The 25,796-nt window shown below is 51.9% G+C and overlaps 1 protein-coding gene across 3 annotated transcripts in view; it reads right to left on the bottom strand.

Annotated features, from left to right (window-relative positions):
- Positions 1-25,796, bottom strand: part of LYST (lysosomal trafficking regulator) — a 3,752,809-nt gene that overhangs the window by 1,582,512 nt on the left and 2,144,501 nt on the right. The gene's annotated exons all lie outside the window — the stretch shown is intronic.

Genomic DNA, 25,796 nt, shown 5'->3' with positions numbered 1-25,796 from the left:
TTGTTGAAGGAAGATGTCTGGGCGCCCCTGCCTTGGCCACGAAAGGAACGAAAACCAGGAGTAGCCGGGCTCTTTGTGGAAAGACCCTAGCACTTGGCCGTGGCCCGCGAGTCCTTAAAAAGCTCCGTCGGCCTTATCGCCAAACAGGCGAGTGCCATCGAAGGGCATGTCCATGAGCGAGCTCTGGACATCGGGCGAGAACTCAGTAGATCGCAACCAGGCATGGCAACGGAGCACCACAGTCGTAGAAATCGCCCTGCCCAACGAGTCAGCGGTGTCCAAACCACACCGAATGGCGAACTTAGCCGCATCCTTACCCAGCACAGCATGGACCTCCTCAGGACACTGAGGTAACACCTGAGCAACCATATCCCGCACCGCGTGGGAATAGCGGCCCAATAAGCAGGCGGTGTTCACTGACCGTAGCCCCAAGCGGGCCAAAGAGAACAACCGCTTACCGAACTGTTCCAGCTTCTTAGAGTCCTTATCCGGCACAGCCGTGGGAAAGGCACTCTGCAACGTCGAGGCTTGGATGACCAGACTCTCAGGTGTGGGATGAGTGATCAGAACCGCGGGATCACCAGGTGCCGGGCGGTGACGCCCGGCGACATTCTTATCCACAGGGGCCCCCGTGGCCGGCCGCGACCAAGTGCCCAACAGGACGTCGGTGAGGGTGTCGTTGAAGGGAAGTAGTGGCTCCGACGAAGTAGACGCCGTCTGGAGCACCTCAGTGAGGAGATTAGTTTTGACGGCCACCGCAGGAAGATCGAGGTTGAGGACCTCAGCAGCCCGACGGAGCACCATCGTATAGGAAGCACCCTCCTCCATGGTAGGTGGGGGAATGGCAAACCCCGGGTCAGAAGAGACATCGAGGTAGAAGGCGTCCTCCAGATCGTCCACCCAGTCCTGCTCGGAGTCACACTGACGGGCAAGAGGGTCCTTGGACCCCTCCCAGTCATCCTCCCCCTCCGCTGCAGGAGGAGGAACCGGCCGCGGCAGTAGAGCCGGAGCCGGGGAAGGGACATACGGCATCGGAAAACTGCGCCGTCTCCCAATGCGGATCCCAGGCAGGAACGAAATGGTCCTGGAACCGGGGCAAGGGCAAAATGAACGGCAACCACTGCGGAGCCGAGGGCAGCGCTTGGGACGGAGCCGGCAGCGCCGGACCTCGTGGCGCCGGGGCCGGAGCCAACGGCATAGGATCCTGTAGCGCCGAAGCTGGATCCGCCAGCGGCACCGACAGCCCAACAGGATCTGGACATGGGACCGCGGGAGCCCGAGGCCTAAATAGGCGGTCCATGGTGGCAAGAAATTCTTGCACCTATTCGGGATTCGCCGACGGACCCGGGTATGGCGGGTAGGCCGCTGGACTCCCAGGCTCCCAAGGAGCCGCAGGGGCAGAACCCCTTTGCCCCTAGTCCACATCCGAGGACCGGCGGGGGGACGCCAGAGAGCGAACACGCTTCTTCGACTTCTTTTATGTCATTGCTTACCAGAATCTGAGTTCGAAGACTTTGAGCCCGAGGGGCGACGACTGCGGCCCCGCGAGCGGTTCAGGGGAAGGGACCTGGAACGGCACTGGGACGAGTGCCGGACCTCCAGTAGTTTCCGGCGCCGCTCCCTCAAGGCCTTCAGGCCATGGCTCGACAGTCCCGGCAGGACCGGGAGTCATGGTCGGTCTCCAGGCAGTAGAGACAAACATCGTGGGGGTCCGCCACCGACGTACGAGTTACTTACCTTCGGTAACGATGTATCTGGTAGAGACAATTCTAGCCGCAGATTCCTTCACGTAGAATTATCCCCAGGCGTGAGACTGGATCCAGAAACTTTTTTGCCCAGCATCCCCGCGCGCCAGGGGGACGGCATCACGCGACTCCGCCCATGCGTCGTCCGCGTGCGTGACATCAGCGAGGTCACATAAGTCCCACCTCGGCGCGCCTATGTCAGTTTTCTTCAGAGAACATTTCCGCACCACAACGCGGAGCCAACAGACAAAACTGTGCGAGTATAGGAACAGTGTGCGAAAGAGCAGAAAAAGGAATGGTGAGGAACAATACCATAAAGAGCAGCGCCCGGCACTGCAGTACCCAAAGGCAGGGAAAGAATAAATAACAGAGCAGCAACCCTGCCAGGACAGAGACAGCCCCTACCTCCCCCCTCCCCACCCCCCCCCCCCGGAGACAAGGGACATATGTAAAAATGTCACGATAACATGCAACAGGAACTACAACCCCAACCAAAGACAAGGACGGGGAACCAGTCAGGGACACACAGGGAACGCCAAAACTCCAAAACATCCCCATCACAGAGTGTGACAACCCCCATCAGGAAAAAGGGCAGAGGCACAGCCAAAAGACCCCAACCTCAAAGATCGCAAAGAGCCAGAAGTACCAACAAACCTATACTCCCATGTGACAACTGGGAGGAAAAAGGGACAGCCTGACAGAAAGAGGGAAAGAATGTACTCATAGAAGACACAGCCACCCACAGGGAAGCGAGTGCAAAAGACCAAATCACAAGCCCTCGCAGAACGGGGAGGAAGGGCAGGCCGTGAAGGAATTTGCGGCTAGAATCATCTCTACCAGATACATCGTTACCGAAGGTAAGTAACTCGTACATCTGATAGAGACTACTAGCCGCAGATTCCTTCACGTAGAATTGATACCCTAGCAATACCCAAGGGGAAGGAGGGTCTGGAAGAGGACCCCACCCACTTGGGCATAACCGAGGATCGCACGGAGGCCGAGTTCGAAAACAGGACGAGGAGCCCCGTCCCCCAGGCAAAGGGAAACCCCCTCCAGCAGGAGGCCACCAACCCAAAGGGGGGGGGGGGGGTGTTCGGGAAAAGAAGAGAAGAAGAAGATAGCCTGTCCTCACTCAGCAGAGGAAACAAGGCAAGACGCAAAGAGGCCAAACACCCCATTCCCACGTGAGGCAACAAAACCTCCGTCCAAAGCCAAGGCAAGGAGCACCAAAGGAGAACACCAACCTAGAGACTCCAAGGAGAAGAGACAGAGCAAAGGCAATCCCAGACAGGATGGCGCCCGCAGCAAGAAGTAGGTCGGAAGCCGAAAAGGGGAACTCAAGGGCACCCAGGAAGAATCGTCCAACGCCCCGCAGAGACAAACTGCGCCCGCAAGCGGGTCCAGAATTCAGGGGCCATCCCCCCCCACAAGGAGAAGAGGTAGAACTGAGTGCAAGGCCCACTGGAAGCAGAGGAGAAGGCAGGATGACAGTCTCACTAAAGCCCCAAGGAGGCATAACCGTGCAGAATGAACAAGAGGGCGGCACTGGCAAGCTTCGCCAGACGCCAGGGACACCACAGAACCAAACACTCAAAGCAAAAAGGAGAAGAAGAAGGTTGCATCCGCAACATACCATAACGCCACAAAGAGCAGAAGCCCGCAGGCGACCACAACTCCCCAGCAAATACCAGGGCTATATAACAGCCAACCCTGCCCCACATAGGGCATGTCATATCCCAAGACATGGGAACCTCTTAGGAGGAAACCTCCACAGCGGCAAAAAAACCCGCAGGAGGCCTATCAAGCAGCCAGAGGGGAAACGCAGAAGGCCCAATCTCAGGCCCAGCATGGTGTTAAAATCCAAAGGAAAAACACACAGTCAAAAAGGGCTGGCCAGCAGCCAACAGAACCACAGCCTCAGCAAGGAGGACTCGAGTGGCATTGAAGCACACAGAACAGACAACCGGGGCAACCCGCCGCAAAGGAAGATCAGCTCCAAAAACCAGATCAACACGCAGGTCACTGAGGAGGAGGAGGAGTAGGAGGAGGGCGAAGCCCCACCAAGAACCTCTGGATGGCTGAGTCCGCAGAGGCATGGAACTAAAGAGCACCATCGAAGGGTAGTTCCACCAGCCGTTCTCGAACATTCTCAGGAAACACACAGTCCCGAAGCCAGGCATGGCGACGAATGGTAACCAAAGATGCCATGGCACGACCCAGCACCTCCGAGATGTCCGGAGCGAAAAATAAATGCCGCCAACTCCCGACCATCCAAGACATGGTGTCTAAAATCCACACAGGCACCCTCCTGAGAAGCGGCAGATATAAGGGACTCCGCCGAGTTCCACAAGCAAGAAGTGGCCCTAGCCAAAACACACAGTGTGTTAAGGGCCCGCAGAGCCGCACTGGTCGAGGCAAACATATTGCGCCCCCAGGAGTCCAGCCAGCGGGCCTCCCATGACGGGGCAGACAACAGCTGCGGAAAAGCAGGAAAGGCAGTCTGCAAAAGAGGGCCTCTGACCGAAGGGTGAAGAGAAAGGCATACCGGATCACGCGGTGCCGGATGGTGGCGGTGCAGAAGGTGCTGGGGCACCGGGTCCCGCGTGGCGGGACGGCCCCAAGTCCCCAAGAGAGAAGAGTGAAGAGAACCCTCAAAGGGAAGCAACAGTTCCCTACCACTAGAGCCCTGATGGAGATCTTCCAGAAGATGATCTGCGAGGAAATGGGCAGATGGATCACCCATGCGCAAAATTCCCACAGCCGTGGAAACAGCGCGGGCGAAAGCCGCACACTCCTCTGTAGGGCCCCGCGGAGGGGAAAGCAGCTCCTCGTTAGGTGACGGCTGCAAGCTAAGGTGGCCATCCCCCAAACAAACCGGAGGAAGGAAGGGCCAAGGCCGGAAGGAAGGAGGAGGGACCGAGGAGTGGGGGACCCGCAGCTCCTCCGGCGAAGGCCACGGTCGCCTTTAGACTACGTCGGGGAAAAAGCTGCGTCACGGCGGCTCGTCTCCGGCGAGGATGACACCAGCAACCGCCGAACTTCTGTAGAAGAGGAGGCGTCCGAAGACGAGTCAACGACCCGACGTCGGCCCGGAGCCGAAGAGTCTGCAACCTGAGGCAGGACACAGTCATCGACCGACGCCGGAGGAGACGCCGGAGCGACCTTCCCACACGGCGCTGGGACGGAGCCGGGGTGGCGAAGGGGCGGCGACGGAACGGCGCCGACCTGACCTCCGACGAGGCAGCCGCCTGCGTGGAGGGACGAGAAGGGCCCGGGGAGGGACGAGGAGTCCTCCGCCACCCACGACCCGTGACAGGGAGAGATGGGCCCTCCGCTGACCCCTGTGGCACCGCCAGGGCCAGCAGCTGCCGGCGCCGTAGTGGCGTCAGCTCGGACAAGGCCGCCACCTGTACCAAGGACCAAGAGGGGCTCGGGGGTGTGCGACCCGAGCCCCAGCGACCTCCCGCGACACCACAGGGACTCCCACGGGAGTTTGCAGCGAAGCAGAGACGCCGTGGTCCAAAGGAGGGACCCCCGAAGGGCCGCATCTCAACGGCACCACATCCTCTGAGCCTGGATCCAAACCAGTCGGCGCCGGAGCCGCTGGCGACGCCGCGTAGGGCCCCGAACACTACAAGGGATCCGCTGACGTCCCAGGAGGGGAAGGAGGAGGAGGAGGAGAAGCCAGCGAGGCCTGCAAAGTTGCCTCATATGTCTCCATCTGGGCTCTGGTCGCCCCGATGCCGGGAAACGGTGGATAAGGGGATCACACGCGGGGCTGCACCACCCACGGAGAGCCCGCGCCCCCGACAGGCCAGAACCCGACCCTCGGGGACAAACTGCGACATTTACCAAGAGGTGAGCGGCGCTCGTGACCTGGGAGAAGACCGAAGTCGGCGAGGGAAGCCGCGGGTCCGGGAACCCTCCGCAGGGGCCGGACGAGATGACGCCGCCGACCTGGACACATGAGCCAAAAGAAGTTTCATTCAGCGCTCCCCGCCGGGATTTCGGCTTCATCTGCTGGCACGCCTTACAATCAGTGGAGTTGTGGTGCTCCCCCAAACACCACATACAGATGGGGTGAGGATCCGTCGCCGATATGAGGCGGCCACACGACGTGCAAGTTTTAAACCCTGAAGGCATTCGCACACTGTTCCCACACACGCAGTAATAGCATAAGGGAAAGGCCTAAACAGGCCCAGAGCACAAACTGGATCCGCGTTGCATGCGGAAAAGGAATGAACTGACGTAGGCGCGCCAGGGTGGAACTTATGTGACCTCGCTGACGTCACGTACGCAGACAACGCCTGGGCGGAGTCGCGTGCTGCCGTCCGCCCGGCGCGCAGGGATGCTGGGTAAGAAAGTTTTCCGGATCCAGTCTCACGCCTGGGGATAATTCTACGTGAATGAATCTGTGGCTACTAGTCTCTATCAGATATATTGCGACGGCAGGCCCCACAAGACTTAAACCCAGGCATCTCTACGTGCGCCAGGAGAAAAAAGGGGAGACAAAGTCTCAAAAGAGTAGTCAAAAAGTGACTACGGTACGTGCTCTATCCAGATCTGCGCTTGCTGGCGCGGAAAAAGAAAGAACTGATGTCAGCGCATGGGTGGCGCCTAAGTAGTCTCCGTGATGTCATCTCAGCGCTTACGACGCCAGAGACGGACGCGAAGCCGCAGGACGCCACCTACTGACGTGCACGGGTACTGCTAGCAAAACTTTCCGGATCCAGTCTGACGCCTGGGGATATTCTAAGGTAAGGAATCCATCACTAACGTGTCTCTTTCAGATATAATGGTTTAACAACAAATGATGATTTTGATTCTAATGCGGTAGTTTTTTTTTTAACGTTATAGCTTTAAACAAATAGTGGATTTTACTTTTTCATAAGAAACGGGGGATTATTTATTGGATAGTGTGAGAAGTTGGCCTGGCATATGCTGTTCCTAGTTATAGGGACACCTTGCACCAGTCTAATTCGACTCTTATTGATGATAGGTTTAAGACAACCTTTAAAGAAAGCTATCCTAGTGGTAGCTGTGGAGAGCAGCCTTCAGGCTAAGTCTTGAAGGAGTGTTAAGCTTATTGTTTTACCATAATAACCTTTTGAATAACCAAATGAAAGAGTAGCCCACACAGGTATATATATATAAAATATATGTATTTATTCTAGACAGAATCCCACAGTCGCTTTATGTGACTAGTGGCAAAGTTACACTTCAAACAAGCATTTATAAACACAATAAATAGCACAGAAATCAATAGGCCCCAGGGGGGACCCAACCATATACTAAAATAGTGGTATAAGAACCACGACAATTCTACAGGCAATGCCTAGGGCATTCAGGATCGCTTGCCCCTTTAGAATCCACCCCCAGTTATGAGGAAGGGGACCCACGGGAGACGCGTGCAGTGCAAAGAGCTGCTATCGGGATCTCAATGTTAGCCTATGGAGAATGTCGCGGTTTGAAATAAACAGTTTAAAAATACTTCTAGCAGTAGTACAAAGTTAAAACTTTGGAGTTAAGCTTTTGAAGAGCCCACCACCTCGAGAGTACCGTAGTACCACTGTTACCTGCCCCAGGGAAGCCGGGTGCATAGGTCGATTCTGGTGTCGGGTCGCGGGCTGATTTTCAATAGGAAAACAGTCAACAGTTCTGCTAGCCAAAAGCGTCGACGATGCCGTGAAGATCAAAGATGTGAAGATTGTAGAGAAGAACCTGAAAGCAGAGGGGACAGAGTCTGGGTCACGGCACAGTGACCAGGAGGCTCAAAGCAAGGAGCCCTTCGATGTCGGGTGCTTCAGGTGAGAGGTGCTGTTGCTTGGATCTGCAGCCACGGGCTCCGGGAGGCTTCAAGGAAGGCCAGCTTCCGGAGCGCGACTGTCCCACGTCGGATGAGGGTCGCTGCGGTGTTAGTGTCCGGATTGGATCCACTAAGCCTTGGCAACCGCAACCCACGAATAATAAACAAATCAGCTACAGTGCAGACCCACGAGGTCTGGGAGAGGTCTCCTTTGGAGAGACTGTAGAGCAGGCCTGGTGCAACCAGGGGAACTCTTGTTTGTCGAGATAGACCTCCGCTAGGGCCCACAAGTCGAGAGACAAGGGACCGCGGGAGGCGGCAATTTGGCGTGCGTAAAAGGGCACCCACGGGCCACCGGAGGGGGCTAGGGCGCTGGTCTTTGGCACAATTGCTGTAGAGTGGTTGGCTCGTAAACGGGCCAAAGCACAACTTCCCCACTGGTCAGGGTCGTGTGCTATGCAAGAGGTGGCCAGTGTCCTGGGGTATTGGGGATCTCGGCACCCACGCGGTCCACGGTGCCCAAACTCGTTGAGCACACTCACTGGCCTCTGGGATGCACTGGAAACCCACCTCAAGGTTGCTGGAAGTCATCGAAGTCCGTTGGAGCAGCGAAGTTCCAACCGGATCACTTGCAGTGTTTCAGGTGCCTGCCAAGCAGGGGGATAACTCCTTTATCCCAAGGGAGATTTCTTCAGTCAGCTGGGCAGCAGCTCGTCGAAGGTCGGTTCTGTGAAGTTCCAAATTAATCTGAGGCTCTGGGGCCACATTATTCACCTTTATCCCCAAGATTAGGGGAGTGTCCAGAGTAGCGTCCACCAATGAGTGGTGAGGCGGGAAAGGGTGGCTACACCCTCTCCCCTTTGTGTGTTTCCCGCCTGGGCGAGGGGCAGGATGCCCCTGAACCGGTTCCAAGCGGTGTATGCAGAATTAGGTCTCTGCAGCTGCCTACGTGCAACTCTGAAAGGACATTTGGTGCACCCACCCTGTTCCAATCCACATTATCCTGTCTGGGGAGATGCTAGCACCTCCCTGCCACAGGATTCCCATTGTCCAGCTGGCGAGGCTGGGGTTTTCCCCAGCAACAGCCAGCCAGGGTCGTGTAGGTGGCGGGCAGTAGCCATTTTGTGAAACTTGTGCACTTTTAAATTGGTGTCTAAATTCTACCGCTTTTCCCATATCGCCCTTCTAGCAAGGGGGAATCGTACCCTCATGCCCATGGCTGGACTGGGGGTATGATTCCAACATGTTTGACACCAAACACGATATGGTTCTGTGTAGCCATTCTCAAGTTATCGCGGTATCGCGATAGACTTATAATGCGGTTAAGAGTATATGGTATGGCTACACTACAAACAACCCAGTAACGATTTTACGAAGGTTGCAGAGAGGCCCTACTCATGTAGGGGTCCCCCCTCACACATACCTCAGCACCCTGCCCTGTAGGATTAGCAAGGCCTGCTATAGGGGTGACCTATGAGAGTACATATGTTGTAAGGGGGTGGGATATAGGGTACCTATATCCCTGTAAGGGGTGCTAGCACCACCTTAACCAGACTACAGTAGTGGTCTGGTGGTGTCAGTTTGTATGGCTGTCCCAGGGTGGCACAATAAGTGCTGCAGCCCTGGTAGGCCTACTGGGGGACCCATGCCCTGGGTACCTAGGGTACCATCTACAAGGGACTGGTAGGGTATGCCCAGCATCCAATTCGGTTTGTACCTAGAGTACTCACATCAGTTTTAGGGAGAAAGCAGATAGGCTGGGGTCCTGGATAGCAGGATCCCAGCCAGACTAGTCAAAAACCACACAAATACCAGGCAAAAAGTTGGGGGCAACCATTAGTCAGATTCCACTCTCCTACAGGTATGATCGGTTATATTCTATTTTGTGGGCACGGACAACATTGTGAGTCCTTTTTTTCATAGGCAGCCGACGGACGTATCACGGTCTGGCCTCTTGATGCTCGTTCACTACTTCATGAGTATGTGCTCCACTAACGTAGATTACCCTTTATATATTTGATGAAGGACATTACTGCTGTTAATGTTTATTAGTTCTTATTTACACTAGCGGCTACATTTTTGGGTGAGTAACTAGGCAGTTTGTTTATTTTATTACGAGGCACCTATTAGACTTGTGGGGGCTACTATTGTTTCTATTTTGATGTTGCAGGACTTCTCTGCAGTTGGCCTCTAACAACGGGGCACGGGTTTGACACGGATGATTCGAGACTCTTTCTAGTTTCACACTTGCTATTACGGTTTGTGGTGAGTAAAGGTACACAGGGTTGATTCATTTGTAAGGTGTATATTAGGCTTGTGCGATGTTTTTATGTAGTTTATTTTATATTATAGGACCTTTTGTGGCAGAATACGAGTATTAGTGTACATATCATCTCAGGGGTTATGTTGGGGCTAGTTATCTAGTCTGGCTGCAATATCAAGCAGGGACTCAGTTTGTACAATATAATGTATTGCTGGATATTATCTAGACATATGTTAGGAGTGGGGCTTTATTTTTTTTTAGCAAGCTTACCTATTAAATACACGAGGCAAGTCAGGATACCCACACATTGTGTCCCATTGTTATTATGTGACACTGTCTAATATTAAGCTAAGCATGAATAGATGTTTTTCAGTACACTAATGGCTTAAACGTTATCTATATCTTTTATATATGAATATACTAAAATTGTCTCAATATACTCTCATCATACCTAATAGAAATTCACTCTTAATATATGATCATTTTGAGCTCATGCCAGATCTTCATTCGTACTTATCATCCGTTGTGTCGTGGACCTTCTGCCTACAACATTGTCATTGTGGTGGGTGCCGGTCGTTTTTTCAACATGAGAATCTAGAGTTTTTATCCCTTGGGGCTCTTTCTTTCTTGGATAACTATATATATATATTTCTCACTTATCAACTGGGACTTTAATGGGTCTAACATTTTGTGAGAAGTTGGCCTGGTATATGCTGTTCACTAGTTAAAGTGGACACCTTGCACCAGTACAATTCGACTCTTATGGTAGATAGGTTTAAGACAACCTTTTAAAGAAAGCTATCCTAGTGGTAGCTGTGGAGAGTAGCCTTCAGGCAAAGTCTTTAGAGGAATGTAAAGCAGCTTGTTTTACCTTATAATCTCTTGAATTACCAAATGAAAGGACACCACACAGGTATATATATCAAATATATATGTATTTATTACTAGACACACACTACTAATCTCTTTATGAGATTAGAAGTCAGGAACATATGCACAAATCAACATTTCACAATAAGTTAAGCACAAATATGGCTGGGGCCCTAGGGGCGTACCAGACCATATACTAAAAAAGAGACTTAGGAATAACGACTTGAGAGGAGACAAGCCATAGGGCCTTCAGAAGCGGTGGGGCCTCACTAATCCACCCAAGGCAGGTAAGTAAAGGACCCACGGGAGATGCATGCAGTGTGAGAACACAGCCGCGGATCCCAATTGACTTCTATGGAGCAAGTCGCACTGGTTTTAGGATACTTCGGGAGAGTCTACAAGCAAGTCACTTACACGGTAAGTAGTTCTAGAGCCAACACCCACAGGAGCACCGTAGTGCTGGAGTTACCTCACCCAGGGAAGCAGGATGCATAGGTGTCTTTTGGTGTCGGGTCGCTGCGTTGTTTTCAATGGGAGCCAAAGATGACTTGCTGCTTGTGAAGACAGGAGAAGTGTCCGGTGGAATCCAAGGCTGGATTCAGAAGAAGGAAGACCTGAAAGCAGACGGGACAGTGTTCAAAGTCACTTGGCAGTGACCCGGGGCAAGGAAGCTGGATGCCCACAGTCGTCTGGTGATTTCAGGTGATCACGGGTGTCTTGACTCTTCAGCCACGAGATCCAGGGGGCGTCGACGACAACCAGGAGCTGGATTTGGCATGTCCCACAAAGTCTGCAGCTTACTGCGGTGTCGGTGCCCAGATTGGAGCCAACAAGCCTTGGTAACAGCAAGTCTTGTGGAAAGGACAAAAAGTCAGCAGTGCAGACCAGCAAGGTCTGAGGGACTCACCCAGTGAGGTTAAGTCTGGGCAGGCCTGGAGCAACCAGGGGAGCCCTTTGGAACTGTAGAAAAGTCTTCTGGGGACCCACAAGTTAATCGGCAAGGGATCACGAAGACGCCTCGGGAGGATTCACTCAACAGGGGCCCACGGTCAGTCGGGACGAGGCAGGCCTCTGATCTTCGGTGGAAATCCTGCTGCAGGCTTGGACCACACGTGGTCCAATGCACAAGTTCGTAGAACGTCGTGAAGGGGTTGCACTCGAAAATAGTGCACGGTACCCAGGGATTGCGGTTTCTAGTCACTCGTGGGGTCCACTTGCCTCAGCGTCGCTGGGGACTCACGATGGCCTTGGAGAAGTCAGGAAATCCTCTTTCTGGGCTGCAGGGACTTCGGACTCCGGCAGGAGCGGGAAAGGTTGCGACCGTCGATGCAAAGTTTTGGTGCCTGCCAAGCAGGGGAGTCACTCCTTGACTCCAAGGGAGACTCTTTTGTCTTCCAGAGGTAGTGGAACGTCGAAGGTCCAGGATTCTTCTTCAGAGCGTCGTCCAGGGATATCTAGTTTGCAATGGCAAGGGTTCCCTAACTTATACTAGAGGAAAGGGAGGGACTAGCTCTATGACCCCACCTATGGGAGGGTTGGGGGAGTGGGTGGCTACACCCACTTCCCTTTGTCCAGTTTCGCGCCAGAGCAGGGGCAGGTAGCCCCTGAGCCGGTTTGAACTGGCATATGCACAGAGGAGCCTACTGCTCCCCCAGTGCAGGACTTCAAAGCACTCTAGGAGTGCACCCACCCAGCCCCAATACATTAAACCATATCTGGGAGGTGATCACACCTCCCTGTGAGAGGATGCCTATTGTTGGACCTCCTCCACTGCGAGTTTCAGTCATCTACAGGGGGGCAGCCCAGTGTCTGTTACTGATGGCATCCATTTTGTGATGCCAGGGCTCTTCAGGATTCTACTGTGTTTCCACAGTAGGTTCATGTCTATCCCTCTAGAAGGGTGGGATCATACTCCCACACCAGACTGGTGTGGGGGTATGATTCCAAAGCATTTGACACCAAACACGACATGTTTGGATGCAGCCCATCCAAAGTTAGCATTAACAGCGAGGTTTAAATGCACTTAAGAGTATATGGTTTGACCGCATTCACAAACAGCCCCAGAGAATAGACTCTGCGAGCTGCAGAGGGGCCCTGCTCAGGCAGAGGCACCCCCTCACATGAAAACCAAGTACCCTGCCCTCAGGATTGATAGGGCCTGCCTTAGGGGGTGACTGATGGGTTTAAATGTGTGTGCAGGGTGAGATATAGTGAACCTATATCTCAGTGAGGAGTGCTAACACTACTTCACCCAGGCTGCAGTAGCAGGCCTGTGGTGTCAGATTTAGTCTGCTTCCCAGGGGTGGCATAATACATGCTCCAGCCCCTGGTAGGCCTGTGAAGTACCTATGCCCTTGGTACCTAAGGTACCATATACTAGGGGCTCATAAGGTACCACAGTATCCAATCCCTAGTGCACCTAATATTCACTCCAAGTTGTTTAGAGAGAACAAAGAGACTGGTGCCCTGATTAGCAGGGTCCCAGCCAGACTATAGCCAGAAACCCGTGTAAACATCAGAAAAAAAGTGAGGGCAACATAAGGTGCAGCTCCTACACCAGGCCACCAATATATACATGCTCCAGCCCCTGGTAGGCCTGTGAAGTACCTATGCCCTTGGTACCTAAGGTACCATATACTAGGGGCTCATAAGGTACCACAGTATCCAATCCCTAGTGCACCTAATATTCACTCCAAGTTGTTTAGAGAGAACAAAGAGACTGGGGCCCTGATTAGCAGGGTCCCAGCCAGACTATAGCCAGAAACCAGTGTAAACATCAGAAAAAAAGTGAGGGCAACATAAGGTGCAGCTCCTACACCAGGCCACCAATATCTTTGCTTTAGTAAAGATACTGTTGCAGAAACACCTGCATGGGCAGAGGCTATCCCTTCATGTGCTGCTAGGATCAGTCCTAATCTACATTCCATGTTTGGAATTACCCTATCACCCACTCCAGGGATTCGAGCAAAAGGAACGTTGTTCGCATCAATTACATAAGAGTACTTTGGTGGTAATTTCTTTGGTAACGCTGCACCACTGTCTTTGCTTGAAGCATTGACAGCCAACAATATCTCACTGTCTATTTTCGTTTTTGAATGAGTGATCGCAGCTACGGAAGCCGTCTGAAAAGCCCCCTTTGCGGCTTCATAAGCCAATGAATTCCTTGCAACGTGAACGTCATCACGTTGATGACTCAGCGTGTGTATCACATGAGCTTTTGGTAGTTTGTTTCCCAACTGAACTACTTGTTCCCAAAGCATTTTATGCTTTATTGTGCCACCTTTTGCATCTTTGAATCTGTTTTGAAGCCAATTCTGTAAATATTCATTATATGACTGGACACAGTAAAAGGAATCGCACACTAGAAGTGTGGGAAATTCACGATCTGTATTTTCAAGTGCCAGTTTGAATGCTTGTAGTTCAGGTCGCTGAGCTGTACAATCTCCTAGAGATTGAGTTTTAGTGACCATTAGTGTCCATTGCGCATGCGACCTTTAACAACTGCACTGTAAGCTTGCTTACTCCCTGTAGCGGGTTGTGCTGATCCGTCAGTATAAATTATAAATTCGTACTGATCAAGAGGCAGAATTTCAGTGGGCAGAGGACATTCATGTCCATATTGCAGGAACGCTTGTGTTTTTAAATCAGGATCAAAAACATATTCAACATCTGTTGCAGCCAGAGAATTAACCCATTGTATCCATCTAGGATGTAAAGCTTTTGCATTTGGAATGCTCGCTTTTGTAACTGCCTCTAAGGCTGGTACTGGAGTCACAACAATAATGCGTTTCCCCTGAGCTAGGCCTCTTTCTTTTGCTATAGCGGTTTGAACTGCTGTCAGTATCTTTTCTGTTGAAGTGACGCTTATTTCTGCTTGTGTATACAAATGTGATTTGTGTGCTATTGGTACTTTTTCACCCTCATTAAATGTTAAGTAGGTGAATCCGCTTTTACCCGAAATGATCTGGATCACTAAATTGCGTTTATTTACGCGTGTTTGTAAGTGATTTGTTGCTAACATGTTAGCTTGGAGTGAACGCAGGATGTCTATGTGTTCCTGTGTGCAATGTTTTGTTGAAAAATCAGGTTCGATTAATTCGTAGAGAGGTTTAACCCTTTCTGCGTAATTTAGAATGTAAGTTCTTCCAAAATTTAAGAAACCCAAGATGGATTGTAAATTTTTCAGCGTTTTTGGAGATTGGTGCAGCGCACACTTTTCTAAAAAGTTAGCTGCCAGGCTCTTGCCTTCACTTGAAAGCTCATATCCTAGGAAAAGTACATTGAGATGGGCAATTCTGGATTTTTTAAAGTTGAATTTATACCCCCTCAGAGGTGAAGCCCAGTATAATGGTATTTACCCTGTTTAATTGCCTATCTAGGTCACCGTCTGTCAAATAGATGTCATCTACATATGACAATGCCTCGTTATCATAAATTTGTAGTAACTCTGTTACCCTTAGTGAGAATAACCCCGGGCTGTTTTTAAACCCTTGTGGGAGTCTACAAAATTGACGTTGAGTCCCCATTATTGGGAAAGCTGTTAAGTACCTGCTTTCAGGTGCTATGTTTTGACAAAAGAAACCATTTGAAATGCACAATATTATTCATTAATGCTGTACTATGTGCATTTTGCACTGCAAATGTTTTGGAACAAGTGTTCAAGTGTCTGTAATCCAAAACTAGAGGTTATGTATTGTCTGGTTTGGAAACAGGAAACAAAAGATTGTTCATTGAGGAGGCGCATGTTTCAATCACCCCTTGGTATTCAAGCTGATCTAAGATCTCCCTGACCTGTTTTTTAGCTTCTTGCTTTATTGGGTACTGCCTTTGGGCAGTAGGTTGATTTATTACCTGTATTTCGTGGTGAGAGGAGTCCTTATCCCAGCCTACATGATTTTTGTATAATGCTGGGGCCTGGGCTACTGCCCATTACCTGGCATAAGTATATTTTAGGGGAATTGGAATATGGTTGGAGAAGGCTGGCATAATGATGTCCTCGCCATGTGGGCACTCCCTGACAAATTTTGGTGGCCAGTCCTGTTCTGCTAGAAGTATATCATAACCCCTTGAAAGTTTCTCCCAAAAGAGTGCTTTCACTTTTCTTGGTATGTCTCCCTCCATTCGGAGTGTTATTTCATAAAACTTTTGTGGAGTACTAACCCTGGTGTCTACAGTCTCTACTGTGATGTACTCATTCAAGTCCACTATCTCCAGAAGTTCCTTCAGGTTCTGGCAAGCTATTGTTCCTTCTGCTGCACTGTCCAGCATTGTCTGAGCCCATTCTCCATTCTTGAGCTGTGTTCTCAGTATTCTCGGCATGTCTGATCTTCAGACCTGCTACCTTTTTTTTTGTGAATTGAGGTTTTGATTTATTTTTCTGAACGTGTTGATCATCTTTGGACTTCACGCGTTCTTTGTGATCTGACCGTCCTCTTCTTTCTGATGTCTGTGACGATATCTGAAAGGTACAAGAGGAACGAATATCAGTATCCTAATACCTGTCAGGTTTTCTTAAAGTATCCCTATTCCTGAGGTTATACCTCCTGTCAGAGGGCTCCCTTTGAGGAGACCTACCTCAGGATTGAGAACGTCTCTCTTTTGGATTTTGTTTATTAGTTTCCCACTTTATTTTTAGGAGATGTAGGACTTTGAATATTAGAGTCCTTCTCAGGACCTTCAGACAGTTTTGGCTTCAAAGGTATTCCACCCAAACTGTCTCTGCCTAATTCTGCATAAGATTTTTCTATTATTCTAGGTAGTTCATGTTGATGTTCTGTTACATCAAATTTGTAAGCGTTGGCGGATCGCCACTGATGCTGCCTCCCCTTTAATATTAGATATTATTATTGTTGAGACCAGGTCGAAGTATTTTAGTAATTTCATACCTAAATTCAGAGCAGGCTCTGCCCCGTATTCGTTTTGAATTTGTTTCAGGACATCTGGTATTACTGCAATTGACGGAATACCATGTGTTTTAGTATAGATGGCAGCAAAGACTGTGCCCCAAGTGGTGCAGTCTTCCAGTTGTGGTGTGATCCCCACTGGTAAACAGATTGTTAGGATTCTGTGTTTCTCATAAGGGCTAGTATTTGGAAATACTGCTTCGATTTGAGTAATTTTTTGAGCTATCCAGAATGGAATTTGTTCAAGTTTTGTGGGCATTTTACCCATGACTGCGTGTAAAGTCTGTAGAGTAATTTTTAGTGTATACCCTTGTTGAGGGGTTTGATTTGGAATGGTTATTGGCGGTTGGACTGTGAAAGTCCACATGACATCTTGGACTACTTGTCTGTAAATTTGTATTAACTCTTGTAGTTGAGTAAGTAATTCTTCGTCTGACATTTCTTCGATGTCTGGATGAGATGTGTAGCTGGCTAAAATCGGCCATGTTGCTCCTGGGCTACCTAGTGGACCGAGCCTGGTAATGTTTTTGTGATGTTTTAGGGCACCTTTAAACCAGAGATTATGCTCCTGGTATGTGAGTGGAATTTCAATATCCTCGAAAGGAATATATTCCTCAGGTGGATCATCTTCTTTAAATAAGTGAAATACTTTTGTTACAGGATTTGATTGTGGGAATACAATCCATGAATAGAATACTTCTGTCTGAAAGGATTTGTGTGCCTCTATCACGAAAACTGCTCTACCACCTCTTGGTGTTAGGCCGTGTTTTAGAAGTTTTAGAGTGATGGCTCTCCTTAAGTTTGGAGGGATGTTTTATAACACCCTCATTGGTTTCATTTAAACCTGTTAAATTAAAAGCTGTTATGACTGGATCAGCCTCAGCATTATCCCAGTCCAAGGACATTGATTTTGAAAAATGTAGAACAAGTTTCAAGGAAACAAAGATAAGGTGCACAATATTTTTGGAACACTGTATCCTTCAATGTTGAACAAACCAAATCGATAATATATAGGATTTTTGTCCTATTCAGCTTTGGCGGATACTTAACCCTACCCACTCCAGACATCTTATGGAGTATGTGAGTAGGGGTCAATGAGAAAAGCACGACTGAGTTACTCAGTATCTAGCGTTAAATTAGTGCCTTAGGGGGGAGGAGCCTAGCGCGCATCCAAGATGGTCGCGTGAGCACAGGGCTCCCCGGACCCTTTCTGCTCCTCGGAATATATCCTGAGACTATCCTGATTTGGTTTATGGAATCTGGGAGATGAAGACCAGCTGATCTTATATCTCTTTTTAAAACTCTAATCGGACCTGGGAATCCTGAGTTGTCGTCGTCGGAACTTTTGGGACCCACCCGACGGAGGTGGCCGGGGTGAAGGTGACCCGTGGGGCCGGGCTGCAATTGAACAACAGCGGCCTCAGCGCGGTGCCAGTTGCCGATTCAGCACTTTCGGTTTCGGTTTTGGCCTTCAGGGGATCAGCTGGCGTGCGTGCTCAAGGTGGCGAGGTGCCTCCTGGGCCTCTGCCCGAGGCTTGCTTCCATCTGCTACTGGTGGGCCTAACGCCTCCGACCCCTACACCGACAGTTTGTGGTCCTTTTGCTGCGCCCGCACACCTCGTGATCGGAGGTCCCATTGAGAGACTGCGCTCACATGGCGGGCAAAGGGGGTCCGGAGGGGCGCAAGACCAAGGCCTCTCTGCGCGGGGGGGCGGTCCAGAGCAACAACATGGACCGCTACACCCAGGGCCGGGGGTCCCCTGGCGCTGCTGGCCTCTCCCCGGATGCTGCAGGGGGAGGCACGGCCGTCTCTGCGGAACCTTCCTTGCAGGACATTATGGGCGCCATCGAGGGCATCAGGGAAACCATCGCGACGCAATATGAGGCCCTGGCCCGTAAGATCGACACTGTCGCGATCGATGTCACCCTGATTCGGGCCGACCTCTCCAAAACCAACGAGAAGGTCCAGGCCCTTGATACACGGACCTCCACCCTGGGTGCGGAGGTGTCGGATCTGCGGGCCGCGCTTGGGGACATTAGAGTGGTCAACGACCATATGGCCCGGCGGCTTGAGGACTTCGAGGGACGGGCCCGACGCAACAACATCCGCATCATTGGTGTACCGGAGTCCTCCGACAGCCGCCCGGTGGACCTCGTGGTCGAGGAACTTATCATGCAACAGCTGTCCCCGGCTGGCCTAAGCAAATTCTTCGCCGTGGAGCGGGCCCATCGAGTGCCGGGCGGCCGGCCTCGGCCGGGGGCCCCCCCGAGGCCTATCGTGGCTAAACTGTTCCACTACAGGGACCGCGACGCTATTCTGCAGGCTTCACGGACCCGTGGCCCGGTCCGCTACGAGAACTCGACCATCAATTTTTATCCGGACTTTACGCAACTGGTCCAGAAACAGCGGATGGGATTCCAAGGGGTGAAGCGCCGTCTCCGCGAGCTAGGCCTGAAGTATTCGATGATCTACCCGGCGAAACTACGAGTGGAGCAGGGAGAGCGGACAGCCTTTTTTGACTCTCCTGTGGCCGCAAGTGACTGGCTGGACTCGCTGCCGGACGGGGGTGGCCGGCCCGGGCCCTCTGGGGGCACCGCAGGTGACGGGTCCCCTTAGACTGACATTTGGTCCTTGCTTTTGCGGTTTTGCACTGTACAGTTGGGTCTTACTTCTTTTGCATACTGTGTCTTACCAGGACCCGTGAGGGGTGCGGGCGGGTTCGGGTCCCTTTCCTCCTCCGGGGTCTTTTTGTAGAATGGGGTTAGTGGGGCGACAGGCACACTGCAAGTTGGGGGGGGTCTTTGGCCCGCAGGGGTGCAGGGTGGGGGGTGTTGGACTTGGGGTGGGGTTGGGGGGGAAGAGGGGTTGTTTTGTTGTGTGTTTTTTGTTTACAGGGCGAGGTATTGATTTTTGTCCATATTTGGGAACTGTGCGGCGGGCTGGGGGCCTCTTGATCTATTGGAGGGGATGGGGGGAGACGGGTTGAGGCTTATGTCATGGAACGTCAATGGGTTGGGGGACCGTATTAAGCGGGGTGTTGTACTGCAATATTTGCGTCGTTTGACTCCTGATGTGGTGTTTCTCCAGGAGACGCATTTGGTTGGCAATGTCTGCCATGCGATGAACAGGGGGGGATACCGCCTCGTAGCCCATTCTGGTTTCACAACTGGCTCCAGGGGGGTGGGCATTCTCCTGCGAACCTCCCTTCCGGTGGAGATCACGAGGATAGTCTCGGATGACAGAGGGCGCTATGTGTGTTTGATTGGGAGGTGGGAGGGGCAGCCCCTTACCCTGGTTTCAGTCTACGTCCCCCCGGGCCTCCAGAACTCCACCTTTATTGACTTGGGTCGAATGCTGCTTGACCTTCCGGACGGCCTCCTGCTCATGGGCGGGGACTTTAATTCTGTGGTGTCGGGTGAACTGGATCGTCACCCACCACGGACCCTCCCCGCTGCCCAGTCATGGCTGGGTGGGATGTTGGAGACCTTCGGCTTGGTGGATAGTTGGAGACTAATGCATCCGACCCAGTGTCAGTTCACCTTTCATTCGGGGGCGCATGGGAGTCTCTCCAGGTTAGACTACTTCCTTATGCCCGCGGCGCAGACTGGTCGGATTCGAGAGGTCAGACACCTGGCGCGTGGTATCTCCGACCATTCTCCGCTGTGGCTTCTCTTCGACACCGGGCCGCGGTCCGCAGGGCGGATAGCTCCCATTAACCCCTGGTACTTGCGGGACCCTGTGACTCGTGACAGCCTGGTTAAGGCCATGGACCAATACTTCAGTGAAAACGAGGGGTCGGTGTCGTCTGCGTTGTCCCTTTGGGAAGCCTTTAAAACTGTGATACGCGGACACGCCCTCGCCCAAATAGTGGTGGCCAAGAAGGTTAGGAGCGAGGCGGTGGTGAAGCTGGAGACTGACATCTCGGGGCTGGAGTCGGCCTTGGAGGCGAATGTTACTCTGGACGGGCTACATGCCCTTAGCCTGAAACAGTTCGAATATAGGTCCCTGGTCACTGACGCGGCCAAAACTATGTATAGGGAGCAGCAGGGCCGATTGTATGACGCGGGGGACAAGGCGGGAAAGTTGATTGCGTGGCTGGACAAAAAGGAGAGAGTGAATCGTGTGGTCCCCGAGTTGCGTGCTGCGGATGGTGTGTGTGTGACTGAGCCGGATGAGATTGTGGAATGTTTCGCTGACCACCTCCGGGCGGTGTACTCCCCGGTGACTGACAGGGATGAGGATGACTCTCGCCTCCTACTGAGAGATATTGCTCTGCCCGGCCTGTCCGTTGAGGACCGGGAGCGGCTGGACGCCCCTTTGTCGTCGGATGAAATAGCGACCGCGATTCGTTCCCTTCGCTCGGGCAAGGCTATGGGTCCTAACGGACTGCCCATTGAACTATACAAATTGCGTCCTGATAAGCTTGCGCCCTTCCTCAGCCGCATGTTCCGCGACTCTCTTGCGGCGGGTTCCCTTCCGGCCGACCAGCGCTTGGCCACTATAGTCGTTATCCCCAAGGAGGGCAAGCCGCGAGACCGCTGTACTTCTTACCGGCCTATTTCACTGCTCAATGCGGAGCCTAAAATCCTGGCGAAAGTCCTGGCCAATCGATTGTTGAGTGTCGTGTGCGACCTTATTCATCCGGACCAATGCGGCTTTATCCCGCACCGCAACACCGCTCTTAACTTGCGGCGTCTTCACGGTGCCCTTGCCAGGGCGGAGTTCCTCTCCGAACCGGCCGTGCTGGTTTCTTTGGATGCCACGATGGCCTTTGACACTATTGAGTGGCCATTCCTCTGGGCCGTCTTGGATAAATTCGGCTTTGGAGAGGGATTTATTGGCTGGGTGAGGCTCCTTTACACGGGACCCATGGCCCAAGTGGTGGTGAATGGGCGGGTCTCTCGGCCCTTTGCCCTCGGCAGGGGCACGAGGCAGGGGTGCCCGTTGTCCCCGTTGCTTTTTGCTCTCGCCCTGGAGCCACTCGCTGCCTGGCTCCGTTGGGAGCCCTCGCTTAGAGGGATCCGGTGGGGCCCGGGCTTTGAAGATCGGGTCTCGCTGTATGCGGACGACATTCTCCTGTATCTCACCTCACCACGGCAGTCGCTCAACGTCCTCTTTGACGTTCTGACCTCCTTTGGGAACAATTCGGGTCTCACGATCAATTGGTCTAAATCCTGCGTTTATCCCATCTCTGGTGGTCCTCCTCTCCTGCCGCCTCGGCTCCCGATTCAAATATCTCTGAGCGGCTTTAAGTACCTGGGGATATACGTTTCGCTGGACCCGGCGGCTCGCTATGAGCAGAATCTCCTGCGTCCACTTCGGCGATTGCGGGAGGACACGGCCCGGTGGTGCAGGCTGCCCCTGTCCCCGCTGGGTCGGGCCGCGCTGTTCAAAATGATGTCCCTTCCCAGGTTCCTCTATGCACTCCAGAACTCCTTCGACGTTATCCCAGTGGCCTACTTTCGGGAGGTGGAGAGCCTGCAGAGGAGACTGGTGTGGGACGGGCGGGCGCGTATTGCTCTTGCCAAGCTCACTCTCCCCTGGTATGACGGGGGCATCGCGCTTCCTGACATTCGCAGGTACTATTGGGCCTCGCAGCTAGCTGCCATTAACCACGCCACGTATGCGCCCGGCTTGAATCCGGCGTATGAGATGGACAAGTTCCTGCTTCCCGGCGGGAACTACAACAGGGCACTTTATTCCCGCCTGGCTGGCCGGACCCTTACGGGTCCTACTAAGATTGCTGTGCGGACCTGGAGGGCTGCCACTGCGGCCATGGGCTGGAGTGAGCGATTAACATGTGCTACTCCCTTTTTTGCCTCCGACCGCCTGGGCAGCTTGTGGACCACGAAGGGGTTTGACCAGTGGGACACGATTGGTATCAGCAAAGTGGGAGACCTGTGGCACAAGGGCGCGCTCAAGACTTTCGCGGTGCTCCAGGCAGAATACGAGCTGACCGACAGGGAGTTCTTCCGCTACGCCCAGGTTCGACACGCCCTGCTCTCGGTCTTCGGGGAGGGGACCAAGATCCCTGTTTCCTCGCCCCTCGAGGACCGCATACTTGACGGACATGTCCCTGATAGTACTATTTCTTTAATTTATAAAAAATTAATTAATCACCGGGCGGACCTTTTTGTGCGCCTTCGGGAGGCTTGGACTGGGGATGGGGTGGAATTGGACGACGAAGATTGGCAGTCTGCACTGTCGTCCCCCAAGGAGGTTGCCATTCCGGCTCGTCTCCGGTTGGTACAGCTCAAGATTCTCCACCGGGTGTATGTGACGGGTCCGCGCTTGGTCTCGATGGGATTTTCCGACGACGGGCTCTGTAAGCGAGGCTGTGGGCTCAGCGCCACCTTTCTTCATATCCTTTGGGAGTGCCGCGAGGTGGAGGACTACTGGCGCCGGGTCCACACGGTTATGGGACAGGTCACTGGGGTTGTGCTGCTGCCGGAGGTGCGTCGCTGTGTCCTGAATGTGTGGGAGCCCAATGACTACAGCGCGGCTCAGACTCGGTGGGCGGCCCTAGGGAACATGATTGCCAAGAGGGACATAGCGCAACTTTGGGGCGCTCAACGGCCGCCCACCGTGTCAGTATGGAAGGAGAATATGGACTGGTGTATGTTTAGGGAGAAGACAGTGTATGTGGCCCGTGGCAAGCCGGGGGCATGGGGTAGAATTTGGGGGCAATGGAACGCGTATCGCGGAGGCATCTGTACGCCCCCCCTGGTAGATACTGATATCGCCATGTCCCCCTGACCCTTGATGGCTCCTGGCGCCTTTTGGAACAACTACATATGGACGTTCATCTCCCTTGACTCCCTCCCCCCCCCCCTCCGTCCCCAGCCTCCCGGTACTCCTCTCTTTAGCGGATTGCTCAATTGTCCTGACTGGAGTTTCCCGGGGGGAGCCTGTTCCGCACTGGTTTCCCTCATAACTCGCCTTTTGTTTGTTATTGTGTTTCCTTTTGTTGTTGTGATTGTTGGACTTACGCTTCCTGTTCCTCGAGAACTATCTGGAGCCACTGCGGGGCAGCGCCCTGGGAACTGATTGTAGCCTTGATATGTGTAGATTTCCTTCTGTACCTAGCGGCCGGCCCGGGTGGTTGTAGGCCCGTACTTGTAACCGAATTATTGTTCAATAAAAACTTTTTCAAAAAAAAAAAAAAAAAAAAAAAAAAAAATTAGTGCCTTACCAAACGTTTGGGCGCCATGTAGTGTAGTTCCTATTTCCCTAATAGGCACTGCACATTGTAATAATATACCCTATAGATTTTGCATAGGACTGAGGTCAGTATGCCCCTATCAAATATATTACACTTAATTAATTTGTACCAGCTAACTCAGAGGCCACTAGAAACTCCTTGTAAACAAGAAGGGATTAGTTTCTGGCAACCGCATAAACATGACAACTTTTGTTTCCCTTTAGAATCGGAACACTCTCAGTATCGTGGCAACAACAGATAACAGTTTCACTCAGCTAATCGTGCATGCTTAGTTTCTTCAGAGTTACACAGAAAGAATAGATGGGCGTTTCAAGAAAAGGATGTATTCAACAGTCTTGTTTCTCGTGTAAGAGATATGAGCTGTTACAATCACAAGGCAGTATGTGAGATATATTATGTCCAGCGTAAGCAGTATAAATAAATAATACTGCACTAGCATTATCTTTTAGCTATGACACATATATTCATATACATAAATAACATAAGCTAAAAATGTGAGTACTCATGAGATGCTTCTCTAACTAGTTCTACCCCAGTGTATCTAACCTAAGTGTAGTACAAGGTAAGAAGTAGGTGATGTATTCTATAGTCTAGTATGCTATAGTATAGTATGCTAAGTCTGGTATGCTAAGAGTCCCTCTAGGTTCTAGTCAGCTTCATACCTTGAGAATGAGAGAGGTGAGAATCTGTTTCCGGGTCTCGAACTCTAACACCCCGCGAATTGACTCAGAACACTAGAAGCTGGATTCTCTGCGAATGGGATGACATCGTCTCTTGTCAGTGCGTCAGGCCGGGGAATTGGCTCCTCTAAAGTGGAGGTCTCTTCTCATTTGTTTGGGCAAAGGAAGGTATATTTATACCTGGTAGGTGCCTTGGAATGTTAGCATTGACGTAAAGTCGGGCAGAGGAAGACGTCAGGAATGAACCCTTAAGGAACAGCGGTTCATGCATAATAAATGAGTTCTTGGAGAAATCAATAATCCTGTGCTAGGGGAACTCCCAGGAACTTAAGGGTCTGGTTTCTAAGAACCAGTTGTGACGTTGGGGTGGACAGATGTAGGTGACCATGCCTGTATTTGGATAGCATGGCTAATGCTTAAATAAGGACTGGGATCTTATGCCTATATAAGGGCAATGCGAATTGTGCCTATATAAGGACATGTATCAGGAAAACCTATATACGGACACCTAAAGCGGAATACAACACTGCAACCGCCACCGTCACATTGGTGAACACCCAAGGGGAGCTGGTGAGGCCAAAGGGGAGCAGAGCAAACTGCTAGTGTCCGTGGTCAACCGTGAACTGCAGGTAGCACCTGTGGGCAGGATGGATGGGAAAATGGAAATATGCAGCCTACAAGTCCAATGCTACCATCCAGTCTCCAGGGCAGACAGGATCTGAGCTAGAGTGAGCATTTTGAACTTCTTCTTGAGGAAGAAGTTGAGGGAGTGCAGTCTAGGATACGACAAAGGCTTCTGTCCTTTTTAGGCACCAGAAAGTAGCAGGAATAACAACTGCGACCCACTTCTGGCATCAGCACTCTCTCTATAGCTCCTTTGGCCAAAAGAGCCATCACTTTGAGTTGTAGAAGAGACAAATGGTCCTCCATAGCCTGTCGAAAGTAGGTGACATGGAGGGAGGGGTAGGCTTGAAGGGGAGGGAGAAGCCCAGTCGCACAATCTGCAAACCTCATCTGTACGATGTGACGGCCTGTGATGGTAAATGGACAAACTAGGAACTTTTGGAGCCTCCACTTGCTGGGGGGGCCTCGATCATCATGGTGTCGTACGTAGAGCTGCCAGAAGCTTGAGGGATCGCTTCCTCAAGGTCTTCGGATGCATGGCGAGGCAGTCAGAACAGGTCTTAGGGACATGGTCTCATTGAAGGCACCACAGGTAAACAAGGTGAGGGTCCATCACCGACATCTGTCGGTGACAGCTGCCTCAGGGCTTGAAGCTGGCCTTCTTTGCTGACATTTCTGCCAC

The sequence above is a fragment of the Triturus cristatus genome, chromosome 6 (assembly GCF_964204655.1).
Source record: "Triturus cristatus chromosome 6, aTriCri1.1, whole genome shotgun sequence".
Classification (NCBI taxonomy): Eukaryota; Metazoa; Chordata; class Amphibia; order Caudata; family Salamandridae; genus Triturus; species Triturus cristatus.
Note: the sequence above shows the minus strand (reverse complement) of the source record. Positions and strands in the feature narration are given on the sequence as shown.